Raw genomic sequence first — 15,659 nt, forward strand, 5'->3', positions numbered from 1 at the left:
ATCAATCAGGAGAGGGCTTCGGTGATCTTGATAGCTCCTGCGTGGCCACGCAGAACTTGGTATGCAGACCTGGTGAATATGTCATCGGCTCCACCATGGAAGCTACCTTTGAGACAGGACCTTCTTGTTCAAGGTCCATTCGAACATCCGAATCTGGCTTCACTCCAACTGACTGCTTGGAGATTGAACGCTTGATTTTATCAAAGCGTGGGTTTTCAGATTCTGTCATTGATACTCTTGTCCAGGCTAGAAAGCCTGTAACTAGGAAAATTTACCATAAAATATGGAAAAAATATATCTGTTGGTGTGAATCTAAAGGATTCCCATGGAACAAGATAAAAATTCCTAAGATTCTATCCTTTCTACAAGAGGGTTTGGAGAAAGGATTATCTGCAAGTTCTTTGAAGGGACAGATTTCTGCTTTATCTGTTTTACTTCACAAAAAGCTGGCGGCTGTGCCAGATGTTCAAGCTTTTGTTCAGGCTCTGGTTAGAATCAAGCCTGTTTACAAACCTTTGACTCCTCCTTGGAGTCTCAATTTAGTTCTTTCAGTTCTTCAAGGGGTTCCGTTTGAACCCTTACATTCCGTAGATATTAAGTTACTATCTTGGAAAGTTTTGTTTTTGGTTGCAATTTCTTCTGCTAGAAGAGTTTCAGAGTTATCTGCTCTGCAGTGTTCTCCTCCTTATCTGGTGTTCCATGCAGATAAGGTGGTTTTGCGTACTAAACCTGGTTTTCTTCCGAAAGTTGTTTCTAACAAAAACATTAACCAGGAGATAGTTGTGCCTTCTTTGTGTCCGAATCCAGTTTCAAAGAAGGAACGTTTGTTACACAATTTGGATGTAGTTTGTGCTCTAAAATTCTATTTAGAGGCTACAAAGGATTTCAGACAAACATCTTCTTTGTTTGTTGTTTATTCTGGTAAAAGGAGAGGTCAAAAAGCAACTTCTACCTCTCTCTCTTTTTGGCTTAAAAGCATCATCCGATTGGCTTATGAGACTGCCGGACGGCAGCCTCCTGAAAGAATCACAGCTCACTCCACTAGGGCTGTGGCTTCCACATGGGCCTTCAAGAACGAGGCTTCTGTTGATCAGATATGTAAGGCAGCGACTTGGTCTTCACTGCACACTTTTACCAAATTTTACAAATTTGATACTTTTGCTTCTTCTGAGGCTATTTTTGGGAGAAAGGTTTTGCAAGCCGTGGTGCCTTCCATCTAGGTGACCTGATTTGCTCCCTCCCATCATCCGTGTCCTAAAGCTTTGGTATTGGTTCCCACAAGTAAGGATGACGCCGTGGACCGGACACACCTATGTTGGAGAAAACAGAATTTATGCTTACCTGATAAATTACTTTCTCCAACGGTGTGTCCGGTCCACGGCCCGCCCTGGTTTTTTTAATCAGGTCTGATGAATTATTTTCTCTAACTACAGTCACCACGGTATCATATGATTTCTCCTATGCATATTCCTCCTTTACGTCGGTTGAATGACTGGGGTAGGCGGAGCCTAGGAGGGATCATGTGACCAGCTTTGCTGGGCTCTTTGCCATTTCCTGTTGGGGAAGAGAATATCCCACAAGTAAGGATGACGCCGTGGACCGGACACACCGTTGGAGAAAGTAATTTATCAGGTAAGCATAAATTCTGTTTTTTATTTCACAGGTAAGTTTGTATTTATTTTAACTAGGTAAACCAGTTAGTAAATAGTTATTAACTATTTACTAACTACCTAATTAAAATAAATACAAAGTTACCTGTAAAATAAAACCTAACGTGCCTTACACTAAAACCTAACATTACCATAAAATTAAATAAATGAAATTAATAAAATACAATTTACTAACTTACAAAAAAAAAATAAACACTAAAATTACAAAAAAATAAAAAACGAAATTATCAAAAATAAAAACAAATTACTCCTAATAGCCCTATCAAAATAAAAAATCCCCGAAAAAAAAAAAAAAAACCCTAGCCTACACTAAACTGCCAATGGCCCTTAAAAGGTCAGCTCTTTACATTGCAATAAAAAATACAAACAACCCTCTAGCTCTTTTACGAATTGCCCAAAACACTAACCTAAACCCCCCCCCACCTAAAAAACCCTTAAAAAAAACTAACACTAACCCCCAACGATCCACTTACAGTTATCGAAGTCCGGACATCCATCCTCATCCAGCCGGCAAAGTCCTCATCCAAGCGGCAAGAAGTCTTCATCATCCAGACAGCCTCTTCTATCTTTATCCATCCGGTGCGGAGCGGGTCCATCTTTAAGACATCTGGCGCGGAGCATCCTCTTCTTCCAAGATGGCAACCTTTACATTCCTATTGGCTGAAAGATTTCTATCAGCCAATAGGAATTAAAGGGGAAAAAATCCTATTGGCTGTTGAAATCAGCCAATAGAATGAGAGCTCAATCCTATTGGCTGATTGGATCAGCCAATAGGATGAAAGCTCAATCCTATTGGCTGATTGTAACAGCCAATAGGATTTTATCCCCTTTAAAGGGACAGTTTACTCAAAAAATTTCTCCCCTTTAATTTGTTCCCAATGATCCACTTTACCTGCTGGAGTGTATTAAATTGTTTACAAGTAGCTCCTTTATCCTTATATTGGCATTTGAAATTGTTAATTTAGCATGTGGTATCCCCACCTATTCTGAAAGTTTGTGGCCGCGCGTACCAGCTATAGATAAGCTTTGTAAACACAGCCAGCAGAAGAAATTACACTCCCAGTGTGATAAAGCAGAGATAAGGTTTTAAGGACAGATATAAGATAAAGAAGCAGGTATATGTGCACAATGTGATACAGTAATGAGATCTGATTATACCTACAAGCTCAACCTATTTTATTAGGCTGTGGCTTCAAAACACAAAATCAGAGCTTTAATATACAGAAATAAACCTTAAAAAGCTAATTTTCATACATTTTTTACTCTGCAGTTGGTAAAAAAAGCAATTGTAAACACATTAAGGGAAAAACTATTTTACAGTATACTGTCCCTTTATACTGTAGAAACTGCTCCCTCCACCTTAGGAACTGTCTGCCATAAGTCCCGTGTGGTGGCGTCTATTGGAAACATTTTTCTAAAAATAGGAGGGGGAGAGAACGGCACACCTGGTCTATCCCATTCCTTAGTAATAATTTCTGTAAACCTTTTAGGTATTGGAAAAACATCAGTGCACACCGGCACTGCATAGTATTTATCCAGTCTACACAATTTCTCTGGCACTGCAATTGTATCACAGTCATTCAGAGCAGCTAAAACCTCCCTGAGTAACACACGGAGGTGTTCAAGCTTAAATTTAAATGTAGAAATATCAGAATCAGGTTTCATCTTCCCTGAGTCAGAAACATCACCCACAGAAAGAAGCTCTCCTTCTTCAGCTTCTGCATATTGTGAGGCAGTATCAGACATAGCTCTTAAAGCGTCTGTATGCTCTGAATTTCGTCTAACTCCAGAGCTATCTCGCTTTCCTCTAAATTCAGGCAGTCTGGCTAATACCGCTGACAGTGTATTATCCATGACTGCCGCCATGTCTTGTAAAGTAAACGCTATGGGCGCCCTAGATGTACTTGGCGCCATTTGAGCGTGAGTCCCTTGACCGGGAGTCAAAGGATCTGACACGTGGGGAGAGTTAGTCGGCATAACTTCCCCCTTGTCAGATTCCTCTGGTGATAAATTTTTTAAAGACAGAATATGATCTTTATTGCTTAAAGTGAAATCAGTACATTTGATACACATTCTAAGAGGAGGCTCCACAATGGCTTTTAAACATAATGAACAAGGAGTTTCCTCTATGTCAGACATGTTTATACAGACTAGCAATGAGACTAGCAAGCTTGGAAAACACTTTAAATCAAGTTAACAAGCAAATATAATAAACGGTACTGTGCCTTTAAGAGAAACAAATTTTGTCAGAATTTGAAAAACAGTGAAAAAAGGCAGTAAATCAAACAAAATTTTTACAGTGTGTATAATAAGCTAACAGAGCATTGCACCCACTTGCAAATGGATGAGTAACTTCTTAGTTCAAAAAACGGATCAAAAAAACAATATAGACGTTTTTTAACAGTCACACCAAACTGGGCCTACCTTCCCCAATAAACGATTTTGGAAAGCCTAAGAGCCCTATAGAGATGTCCTATAGCATTCAGGGGACTCCTGGAGGAAGCTGGATGTCTCAGTCTGTAAAAGTTACTGCGCAAAAAAAGCGCTAAATTAGGCCCCTCCCACTTATAGTAACACAGTGGAAAGCCTCAGGAAACTGTTTCTAGGCAAATTTAAGCCAGCCATGTGGAAAAAACTAGGCCCCAATAAAGTTTTATCTCCAAAGTATATATAAAAACGTTTAAACATGCCAGCAAACGTTTTATATTGTAAATCTATAAGAGTATTACCTCAGAAAGTAAGCATGATACCAGTCGCTATTAAATCACTGTATTCAGGCTTACCTTACATAAATTTGGCATCAGCAGAATTTTCTAGCATTCACATCTTCTAGAAAAATCTTAGCTGCACATACCTCATAGCAGGATAACCTGCACGCCATTCCCCCGCTGAAGTTATCTCTCTCTTCAGTCATGTGTGAGAACAGCAACGGATCTTAGTTACAACCTGCTAAGATCATAGAAATCACAGGCAGATTCTTCTATTTTTCTGCCTGGAACAAAATAGTACAACTCCGGTACCATTTAAAAATAATAAACTTTTGATTGAAGCAAAATAACAGCTACATTTCACCACTTCTCTCTTACTACCTCCATGTTTGTTGAGAGTTGCAAGAGAATGACTGGATATGGCAGTTAGGGGAGGAGCTATATAGACAGCTCTGCTGTGGGTGTCCTCTTGCAACTTCCTGTTGGGAATGAGAATATCCCACAAGTAATGGATGATCCGTGGACTGGATACACCTTTCAAGAGAAATAGTTTTCTCTATCTGAATCATGAAAGAAAAATTTTGGGTTTAGTGTCCCTTTAACTTGCATCTGTGGATGCAGCAGTGAATGGTGTTGACTGACAAAGGTTTCCCGAGCCCATGTCAGGACATCCATTACAGACTCATGACGGTTTTTGAGACAGTGATGTCTGAGGGATCGGAGATCACGCGCATTCAGAAGTGGTTTTCGGCCTTGCCCTTTACGCACCGAGATTTGACCGGATTCCTTGAATCTTTTAATTACATGGTGCACTGTAGGAGGTGAAATTACCAAAATCCTACTGATTTGTCTTTGGGGAATGTTGTTCTCAGAGTGTTGGATTATTCGCTGATGCATCTGTTAGCAGATTGCGAGCCTCGACCCATCCCTGCTCTTAAAGGACTAGGCCTTTTTGGAGGCTCCTTATATACTATGATTATACGATTGCCTCACCTGTTTCACATCACCTTCTTATTTCAACATCGCTATTAGTCCTAAATTGCCCCGTCATAACTTTTTTGGGAATGTGCTGCAGTCAGATTTGAAAGGAGTGTAAATTTTCAAAAATAAAAAATTAAATTCACAAAGTAAAACATCAAATAATGTGTTAATAATGTGCTTTCAATATAGTACAGGGTGAACTGAATTTTCTAATGACTCTTTTTGTTGTTTTTTTTTTTTTTTTTTTTTCTTTTTTTATTGAGGTATTCAAAGTAGGCATACAAACAGTATAAGTATACAAAGAGAAAAGATGTCATACAATTAGTTGCTACATATTATTCAAGGAGAAATATGTAATCCAGCTTAGTTTAACAACAACGTGGTAGTCCTTCCATACAACTTGTAGGAAAATAATACACAGTCAAAGACATCCAGGTTAATAAGTAATGCCTATACAAAAGGGAACCTTCCCTAACTAGCACAAGAGGTCACTTTTGGACCTAGAGCAAGGGAACATATATGGAAGTAAGGGTAGGTAAAGTGGAATAGAGAGACCACTCTTGGATCTCAGAGTTATGACCTCAAATTTTATTATTTAGTTTTCTGTGGCGGTAATATATGCTGTAAATAAAATGTTAGAAAGTAACATAGTTATTGGAGCTAACTGGCGGTATTCCTATATAGTTATTGGAGCTAACTGGCGGTATTCCTATATATTTGCTAGGTGGGGGGAAAAATAAAATTACCTTTCCAATGGGATGAGTTTACCATGAGAATCTAGGATATAAAGACACAAGTGGAATCTTACCGTGGATGTCACTTCAACATCAGAGGAGTTAAATAAAATTGTGGGTAAGAATGCATGTCTTATGGTATACAGGGTTATGATCAAAAAGTATTAGAGAAAAGATCATAGAGGGCATGCGCCTATATATTAAAAGCTATGCAGTTTTAGGGCAAATGCCTTGGGCAGCAAAATGATTATGAAATTAATTGGTAGGGGTATCTGGCGGAAAGAGAATGAAGATATATTCTGCACTGCATGTATAACCTATTATGAAAATGAAATGAGGCTTCTTGACAGGGATTATTATTAGAGCAGCTATCTCAGACATAAATCCACACATAAGACATCTACTTATCTCTAAACAAATATAGGATCTCGCCATCCCGGCCGCAAACAGCGAGATCCAGGGCATACTCATGGGAGATAAGGGGTAGACGTTCTTAGATACAGCTAGGGTAATAATAGTAAGAAATAACATTGGTGCAAGGTGGAAGAGAGTAAATATATTTGACCTGCAAATACATATTAGGAGAGGGTTCAATTACTGTATCTAGTTGTATGCACCCAAAACTTCCTTGCTTAGCTATTCTATCCCTCTTGTCCAGTCTCAGTCTAATGAATGCTGTATAAGAATATATATACATGGAATTTATCTAATGTTAGTATATGGCTACATTTGAACTGCAGAAAATATATGGAATAAACGTGCAGTATTTATTGCTAATGTTAACAAGTAATTCTAAGATGAATATCTTCAGCTTGCTACTCTGCTTACTTTATGAGACCTCATGCTGATAGATACAGAACTGCTGTAGTGGTTTTAAACATCAAAATATATAAGAAAAAGGTAACTAGGAGCCATGCAACACAAAAGTTATAGATACATTAATTTGTCCTGTATGGATACGGTAGTCCAGCATTCACTGTATAATGCAATATGTGACCATTATCTAGATGTATGAGAAACATTTGCCAAAATCTGCTCCAACGGCCCCAGTGAATCTCTAATAAGTACAGTGACAGTATAAAGGCTGAACAGAAGGATGCAACTGGCATGATAAAAGAGAAAAGTAAAACCATACGATTCAAAATACAAGTGAGCAATATCCCTCCAACAATGTCCCAATCATAACAGTGAGTCTGTTTCGTCTGTGCGAGCAGGGACCTGTGTGATCCACCCAACGGCACTTTTGCCCGTTTGTGCCTTAATGTCTAGCCCACGCATGCTTTGTTAAAAGTTAGTCCAAAGCGCTGTCTCGTGTAAATCTGGGAAGCATGATCCCGCACATTCGACTTCCAGCTGAGGCCCCCCAAGAGACCAGATCGAAAGCGGGATGAAAACAGGACCAGAGCTGCAGTCGCAACGGGCACACACATCTCACCTCCCGGTACCGACATGTCTGGCTTCAAGATCGCATCGAGTGACTGCGCACCGGTAAGCTGACTCCTATCACCTCCCAGGTCACCATATACCAGAGCCCCCGATGGATCCGGAGGAAGAGCGGTGGCAGGTAGAATAGGTAGAGATAGTGTCACCACATCCTTGGTAGCAAGCTCCCTCGTGGGATCCCCTTTGTAAGTAATGTGGGTGCGGGGCTGTTGGTTAGAGTCGGTGCCATTTTTCCACGCTTCCAATAATGTGCTGCTTAAACGTGAGAAGTGCTCATCCAAAAGATCTTTAATCCTCTTATATAAGATTGCTTCTTCTGGCTCCATTTAATAGATGTAGCGTTAATCCCCCACAATGAATGGTGCGCCAGTGGTTTGAATTCAGCAATAAAGTTCGGCACTGCGTGCCGCCTAACAACAAGGCCTGAGCGCACCTCGCCGGGGGGTAAGTGAAAGGCCTTAGCCTAAAAATGTTCTCCGGGGGCTCCAAGTCATAGTCCTTTGAGATGTAGTAGGCTCAACTGAAGCAGGATCTTTAGGTTTGCAAGGATCAGACTATGTGACATATAGATGAGCCGTCAATAATATTATATTAGAGAAAAACACTGCAAAGGCTGGAGCAGAGTGGTGATTTGCGACCTATCATGGCCGCCTCCCGGAAGTTCCCCCGTTGGTTTGTTTTTTTTGCATTTTCCATACTGTCCCAACTTTTTTCAGAATTGGGGTTGTAGAAAAATAAAATTCAAATTTACTTCTATGATCAAATTTGGTTTGTTCTTATTGTATTCTTTGCTAAAGAGCATACCTAGGTAGGTAGCACACACTTGTATAGAGCACTACATGGCAGCAAACATTGCTCCATCTAGTGCAATTGCAAATGTTTAACACTATTAAATGTATTCTTGCAAAATTGCTGCCATATAGTACACCAGATATGTGCATGCTCCTGAGCCTACCTACCTGCCTTTCATAAAAGGATACCAAAAGAACAAAGTAAACTTGATAATAGAAGAACATTGGAATTTTTTTTATTGTGTTCTCTTTCTGTACCATGAAAGAAAGAAAAAACTAAATTTATGCTTACCTGATAAATTTCTTTCTCTTGTGGTGTATCCAGTCCACGGGTTCATCCATTACTTGTGGGATATTCTCCTTCCCAACAGGAAGTTGCAAAGAGGACACCCACAGCAGAGCTGTCTATATAGCTCCTCCCCTAACCCCCACCTCCAGTCATTCGACCGAAGACAAGTAAGAAAAAGGAGAAACTATCGGGTGCAGTGGTGACTGTAGTTTTAAAAATAAAAACACCTGCCTTAAAGTGACAGGGCGGGCCGTGGACTGGATACACCACAAGAGAAATAAATTTATCAGGTAAGCATAAATTTTGTTTTCTCTTGTAAGGTGTATCCAGTCCACGGGTTCATCCATTACTTGTGGGATACCAATACCAAAGCTTTAGGACACGGATGAAGGGAGGGACAAGGCAGGAACTTAAACAGAAGGCACCACTGCCTGTAAGACCTTTCTCCCAAAAATAGCCTCCGAGGAAGCAAAAGTATCAAATTTGTAGAATTTAGAAAAAGTATGAAGCGAAGACCAAGTCGCTGCCTTACAAATCTGTTCAACAGAGGCCTCATGTTTAAAGCCCATGTGGAAGCTACCGCTCTAGTAGAATGAGCTGTAATTCTTTCAGGAGGCTGCTGGCCAGCAGTCTCATAAGCTAACCGGATTATGCTTCTCAGCCAAAAAGAAAGAGAAATTGCCGAAGCCTTTTGGCCTCTCCTCCTTCCAGAGTAGACAACAAACAATGCAGATGTTTGACGAAAATCCTTAGTAGCTTGTAAATAAAACTTTAAAGCACGAACCACGTCAAGATTGTGTAACAGACGTTCCTTCTTTGAAGAAGGATTAGGACACAGAGACGGAACAACAATTTCCTGATTGATATTCTTATTAGATACTACCTTAGGAAGAAACCCAGGTTTGGTACGCAAAACTACCTTATCTGCATGGAAGATCAGATAAGGGGAATCACACTGCAAGGCAGATAACTCTGAAACTCTTCGAGTCGAAGAGATAGCTACTAAGAACAGAACTTTCCAAGATAAAAGCTTGATATCTATGGAATGCAAAGGTTCAAACGGAACCCCTTGAAGAACTTTAAGAACTAAATTTAAACTCCATGGTGGAGCAACAGGTTTAAACACAGGCTTGATTCTAACTAAAGCCTGACAAAATGCCTGAACGTCTGGAACATCTGCCAGACGCTTGTGCAAAAGAATAGACAGAGCAGAAATCTGTCCCTTTAAGGAACTAGCTGATAATCCCTTTTCCAATCCTTCTTGGAGAAAAGATAATATCCTAGGAATCCTGACCTTACTCCATGAGTAACCCTTGGATTCACACCAATGAAGATATTTACACCATATCTTATGATAGATTTTCCTGGTGACAGGCTTTCGAGCCTGAATCAAGGTATCAATGACCGACTCGGAGAAACCACGTCTTGATAAAATCAAGCGTTCAATCTCCAAGCAGTCAGACGCAGAGAAATTAGATTTGGATGTTTGAATGGACCTTGGAGTAGAAGGTCCTGCCTCAGCGGCAGAGTTCATGGTGAAAAGGATGATATGTCCACCAGATCTGCATACCAAGTCCTGCGTGGCCACGCAGGTGCTATCAAAATCACCGAAGCTCTCTCCTGCTTGATCATGGCAATCAGACGAGGGAGGAGAGGAAATGGTGGAAACACAAAGGCCAGTCTGAAGGACCAGGGCACTGCTAGAGCATCTATCAGTGCTGCCTGGGGATCCCTTGACCTGGACCCGTAACAAGGAAGGCCTTCTGATGAGACGCCATCAGATCCAGTTCTGGTATGCCCCATAGTTGAATCAGCTGGGCAAATACCTCCGGATGGAGCTCCCACTCCCTCGGATGAAAAGTCTGCCGACTTAGAAAGTCCGCCTCCCAGTTCTCTACTCCTGGGATATGAATAGCTGAGAGATGCCAAGAGTGAACCTCTGCCCATAGAATTATCTTGGAAACCTCCATCATTGCCAGGGGACTTCTTGTTCCCCCCTGATGGTTGATATAAGCTACAGTCGTGATATTGTCCGACTGAAATCTGATGAATCTGACCGCAGCTAGTTGAGGCCAAGCCTGAAGAGCATTGAATATCGCTTAGTTCCAGAATGTTTATTGGAAGGAGGGCTTCCTCCTGAGTCCACGAACCCTGAGCCTTCAGGGAGTTCCAGACTGCGCCCCAACCCAGAAGGCTGGCATCTGTCGTCCCTATAGTCCACTCTGGTCTGCGGAAACTCATTCCCCTGGACAGATGGACCCGAGATAGCCACCAGAGAAGAGAATCCCTGGTCTCTTGATCCAGATGTAACAGAGGAGACAAATCTGTGTAGTCCCCATTCCACTGGTTGAGCATGCAAAGTTGCAGTGGTCTGAGATGTAGGCGGGCAAACGGAACTATGTCCATTGCCGCTACCATTAAGCCGATCATTTCCATACACTGAGCCACTGACGTCCGAGAAGTGGAATGAAGAGCACGGCAGGAAGTTAGAAGCTTTGATATCCTGACCTCTGTCAGAAAAAATTTCATTTCTACTGAATCTATCAGAGTTCCTAGGAAGGAAACTCTTGTGAGAGGGGAGAGAGAACTCTTTTCTCTGTTCACTTTCCAACCGTGAGACCTCAGAAAGGCCAGAACAATGTCTGTATGGGACTTGGCGATTTGAAAAGTCGACGCCTGGATCAGAATGTCGTCTAGGTAAGGGGCCACCGCTATGCCCCGCGGCCTTAGAACCGCCAGAAGGGACCCTAGAACCTTTGTAAAGATTCTTGGCACCGTGGCTAACCCGAAGGGAAGAGCCACAAACTGGTAATGCCTGTCTAGGAAGGCGAACCTGAGGAACTGATGATGATCTCTGTGAATCGGAATGTGGAGATAAGCATCCTTTAAGTCCACGGTAGTCATATATTGACCCTCCTGGATCATAGGGAGGATGGTTCGGATTGTCTCCATCTTGAAGGATGGGACCCTGAGGAATTTGTTTAGGATCTTGAGATCCAAGATTGGTCTGAAAGTTCCCTCTTTTTTGGGAACTATAAACAGTTTTGAATAGAAACCCTGCCCCTGTTCCTCCCTTGGAACTGGGTGGATCACTACCATAACCAGTAGGTCTTGAACGCAACGTAAGAATGCCTCTCTCTTTATCTGGTTTGCAGATAGTTGTGAGAGATGAAATCTCCCCTTTGGAGATGAACCTTTGAATTCCAGAAGATATCCCTGGAAAACAATCTCTAGTGCCCAGGGATCCTGGACGTTTCTTGCACAAGCCTGGGCGAAGAGAGAAAGTCTGCCCCCAACTAGATCCGGTCCCGGATCGGGGGCTACTCCTTCATGCTGTCTTAGAGGCAGCAGCAGGCTTTTTGGCCTGCTTCCCTTTGTTCCAAGTCTGGTTAGGTCTCCAGACTGGTTTGGACTGGGCGAAATTTCCCTCTTGTTTTGCATTAGAGGAAGCCGAAGCTGCGCCACCCTTGAAGTTTCGAAAGGAACGAAAATTATTCTGTTTGGTCCTTAATTTATTGGACCAATCCTGAGGAAGGGCGTGACCTTTTCCTCCGGTAATGTCAGAGATGATCTCCTTCAGGCCAGACCCGAATAGGGTCTGTCCTTTGAAGGGGATGTTAAGAAGCTTAGACTTTGAAGTAACGTCAGCTGACCAGGACTTAAGCCATAGCGCCCTATGGGCCAGAATGGCAAAACCTGAATTCTTAGCCGTTAGCTTGGTTAAATGAAAAACGGCGTCAGAAATAAAGGAATTAGCTAACTTAAGAGCTTTAATCCTGTCTAAGATATCATCTAACGGGGTCTCCACCTGTAGAGCCTCCTCAAGAGACTCGAACCAAAAAGCCACTGCAGCAGTAACTGGAGCAATGCATGCAAGAGGCTGGAGAATAAAACCTTGATGAATAAAAATTTTCTTAAGGAGACCCTCCAATTTTTTATCCATAGGATCTAGGAAAGCACAACTGTCCTCGACAGGGATAGTTGTACGCTTAGCTAGGGTAGAAACAGCTCCCTCCACCTTAGGGACCGTCTGCCACGAGTCCCGTATGGCGACATCTATGGGAAACATCTTTTTAAAAGCAGGAGGGGGAGAGAACGGCACACCTGGTCTATCCCATTCCTTAATAATAATTTCCGAAAAACCTCTTAGGGACTGGGAAAACATCAGTGTAAACAGGCACTGCCAAGTATTTGTCCATTTTACACATTTCTCTGGAACTACAATGGGGTCACAGTCATCCAGAGTCGCTAAAACCTCCCTGAGCAATAAGCGAAGATGTTCGAGCTTAAATTTAAACGCTGTCATTTCAAAATCGGACTGAAGTAAAGCCTTCTCTGAATCTGAAATGTCACCCTCAGATAGAAACTCCCTTGCACCGGCTTCGGAGCCTAGTGAGGGTATATTGGACACAGCTATTAAAGCGTCAGAAAGCTCTGTATTTGTTCTAGCCCCAGAGATGTCTCGCTTTCCTTGTAACCCTGGCAGTTTGGACAATACCTCTGTGAGGGTAGAAGTCATAACTGCCGCCATGTCCTGTAAGGTAAAAGAATTAGACCCGCTAGATGTACTTGGCGTCACTTGGGCGGGAGTTATTGGTTCTGACACATGGGGAGAGCTAGATGGCATTACCTCCCTTTTTTCAGTCTGCGAATTCTCTGGTGATAAATCTTTAAAAGCCATAATATGGTCTTTATAGTTAATAGATACTTCAGTACATTTGGTACACATTCTAAGAGCGGGTTCCACAATGGCTTCTAAAAATATTGAACAAGGATTTTCCCCTATGTCAGATATGTTTAACAGACTAGTAATGACACCAGCAAGCTTGGAAAACACTTTAATAATTGTAAAACAGCAATTAAAGAAAAACGGTACTGTGCCTTTAAGAGAAAAAAAACTAGCACTTAAACTGCAAAACAGTGTTAAAATGAAGTAAAGTCTTTGAAATTTTTACAGTGTGTGTAAGGGACTAAAGCAACATTGCACCCACTTGCAAATGGATGATTAACCCCTTAGCCCCCAAACCGGATTTAAAAAACGTCAACCACCGGTAAAAGACAGTTAAGCACCTTGCCACAGCTCTGCTGTTGCTCCTACCTGCCCTCAAATGCGATTAGGGAAGAAATAAGCACTCTATAGTGGTCCTCAGATGCAAGAGGACTCCTCTAGGGAAGCTGGATGTCTCAGTCTCAATGAAAACTGTGCAACTAAAGTGCGAAAATAGGCCCCTCCCACCATGTACTCAATGTCAGGGGGGCCTTAAGAAAATACTCCTAGGAGTATCTGACTAGCCATGTGGAAACTAGGCCCCAACTAAAGACTTATCACCCTCAGAGAAAAAACCGTCCCATTTATGAAACATCTAAACGTTTTGTCACTAACGTTTTGTCACTAATTAATATGAGTACAGGTGGCCCTCGTTTTACAACGGTTCAATTTACACCGTTTCAGAATAACAACCTTTTTTTCCAGTCATGTGACTGCTATTGAAAAGCATTGAGAAGCAGTGCATTTATTAAAATAGCCAGTAGGTAGAGCTGTCCGCTTGTGTTGCAGCAAAGCCAAGCAAGCTGAAATTAATCAGTTTAACCAGATCTGAGCTATCAAGCAGATTTCAAAGGAACAAGATATTCCTGTATATAACTCAGTCCAGATTGGAATGCATAGAAAGAACTGTTTGCAGAAAAATGCAAGTGAAGTCTGTGTTGTGTGATTATTTTATTAGGTTTATAATGCTGTTTAGCAAATTTTTTTGTTCATTTAACTTAGTTTAATTATATATTCTGTGTTGTGTGATTATTTTATTAGGTTTATAATATTAAAATAATGTATTAGGTGTTACTTATGACAATTTTGAGAGGGCCCTGGAACCTATCTCCCTCACTTCCCATTGACTTACATTATAAACTGGGTTTCAGTTTACAACGGTTTCAATTTACAACCATTCCTTCTGGTACCTAACCCCGGCGTAAACTGAGGGCTACCTGTATTATCCTATTTTGTAAGCATGATCCCAGTCGTTGCAAAATCAGTGCATCTAGCTTACCTCAATATACACAAGGTTCTGTCAGCATTTTCTAGAACTTATTCTTTCTCTAGAAATAAAAGTACTGAACATACCTCAAAGCAGGTAATCTGCAGACCGTTCCCCCAACTGAAGTTGTCCCATACTCTTCAGTTATGTGTGAGAACAGTAATGGACCTTAGTTACAAACCGCTAAGATCATCAACCTCCAGGCAGAACTCTTCTTCTAATTTCTGCCTGAGAGTAAAACAGTACAACGCCGGTACCGTTTAAAAATAACAAACTCTTGATTGAAGGTAAAACTACACTAAGTCACCACATATCTCTTTATACTTCTATCTTGTCGAGAGTTGCAAAGAGAATGACTGGAGGTGGGGGTTAGGGGAGGAGCTATATAGACAGCTCTGCTGTGGGTGTCCTCTTTGCAACTTCCTGTTGGGAAGGAGAATATCCCACAAGTAATGGATGAACCCGTGGACTGGATACACCTTACAAGCGAAAATAGGCTTTAATATCCCCATAAGCTCTCTAGTGAACAGGATCTTGAGTACTTTTGTTTTATCATATTTGATCTCTTATGTGACAGATGTGCATCAGTGTTCTTTATCTTACAGTGCCGCTCCTCTATAATCAGGCGGTCCTCTGATGTTAATCCAGAATACAGAGAATAGTTCCAATACCAGTATAAGATAAAAAGTTCCAACTTTATTCTTCACGCATAAAAACAGCAAAAAGGCAGTGTACAGTCCAGCTAAAGCACAGCACAAACTGGCCAAGACTTACATTAAAATAATACACATCAAAAGGGAGGAAAGCTGCGCTCCTCATGCAGCAGACATGTTTCGTGCTTACCAAGCACTTGTTCACTGCTTAAAGGAGCAGCAGCTGCCTTCCACTTAAAGGGACAGTCTAGTCAAAATTAAACTTTCATGATTCAGATAGGGCATGTAATTTTAAACAACTTTCCAATTTACTTCTTTTATCTAATTTGCTCAATTCTTTAGCTATCCTTTGTTG

This window comes from Bombina bombina, chromosome 2 (genome assembly GCF_027579735.1).
Source record: "Bombina bombina isolate aBomBom1 chromosome 2, aBomBom1.pri, whole genome shotgun sequence".
Lineage (NCBI taxonomy): Eukaryota > Metazoa > Chordata > Amphibia > Anura > Bombinatoridae > Bombina > Bombina bombina.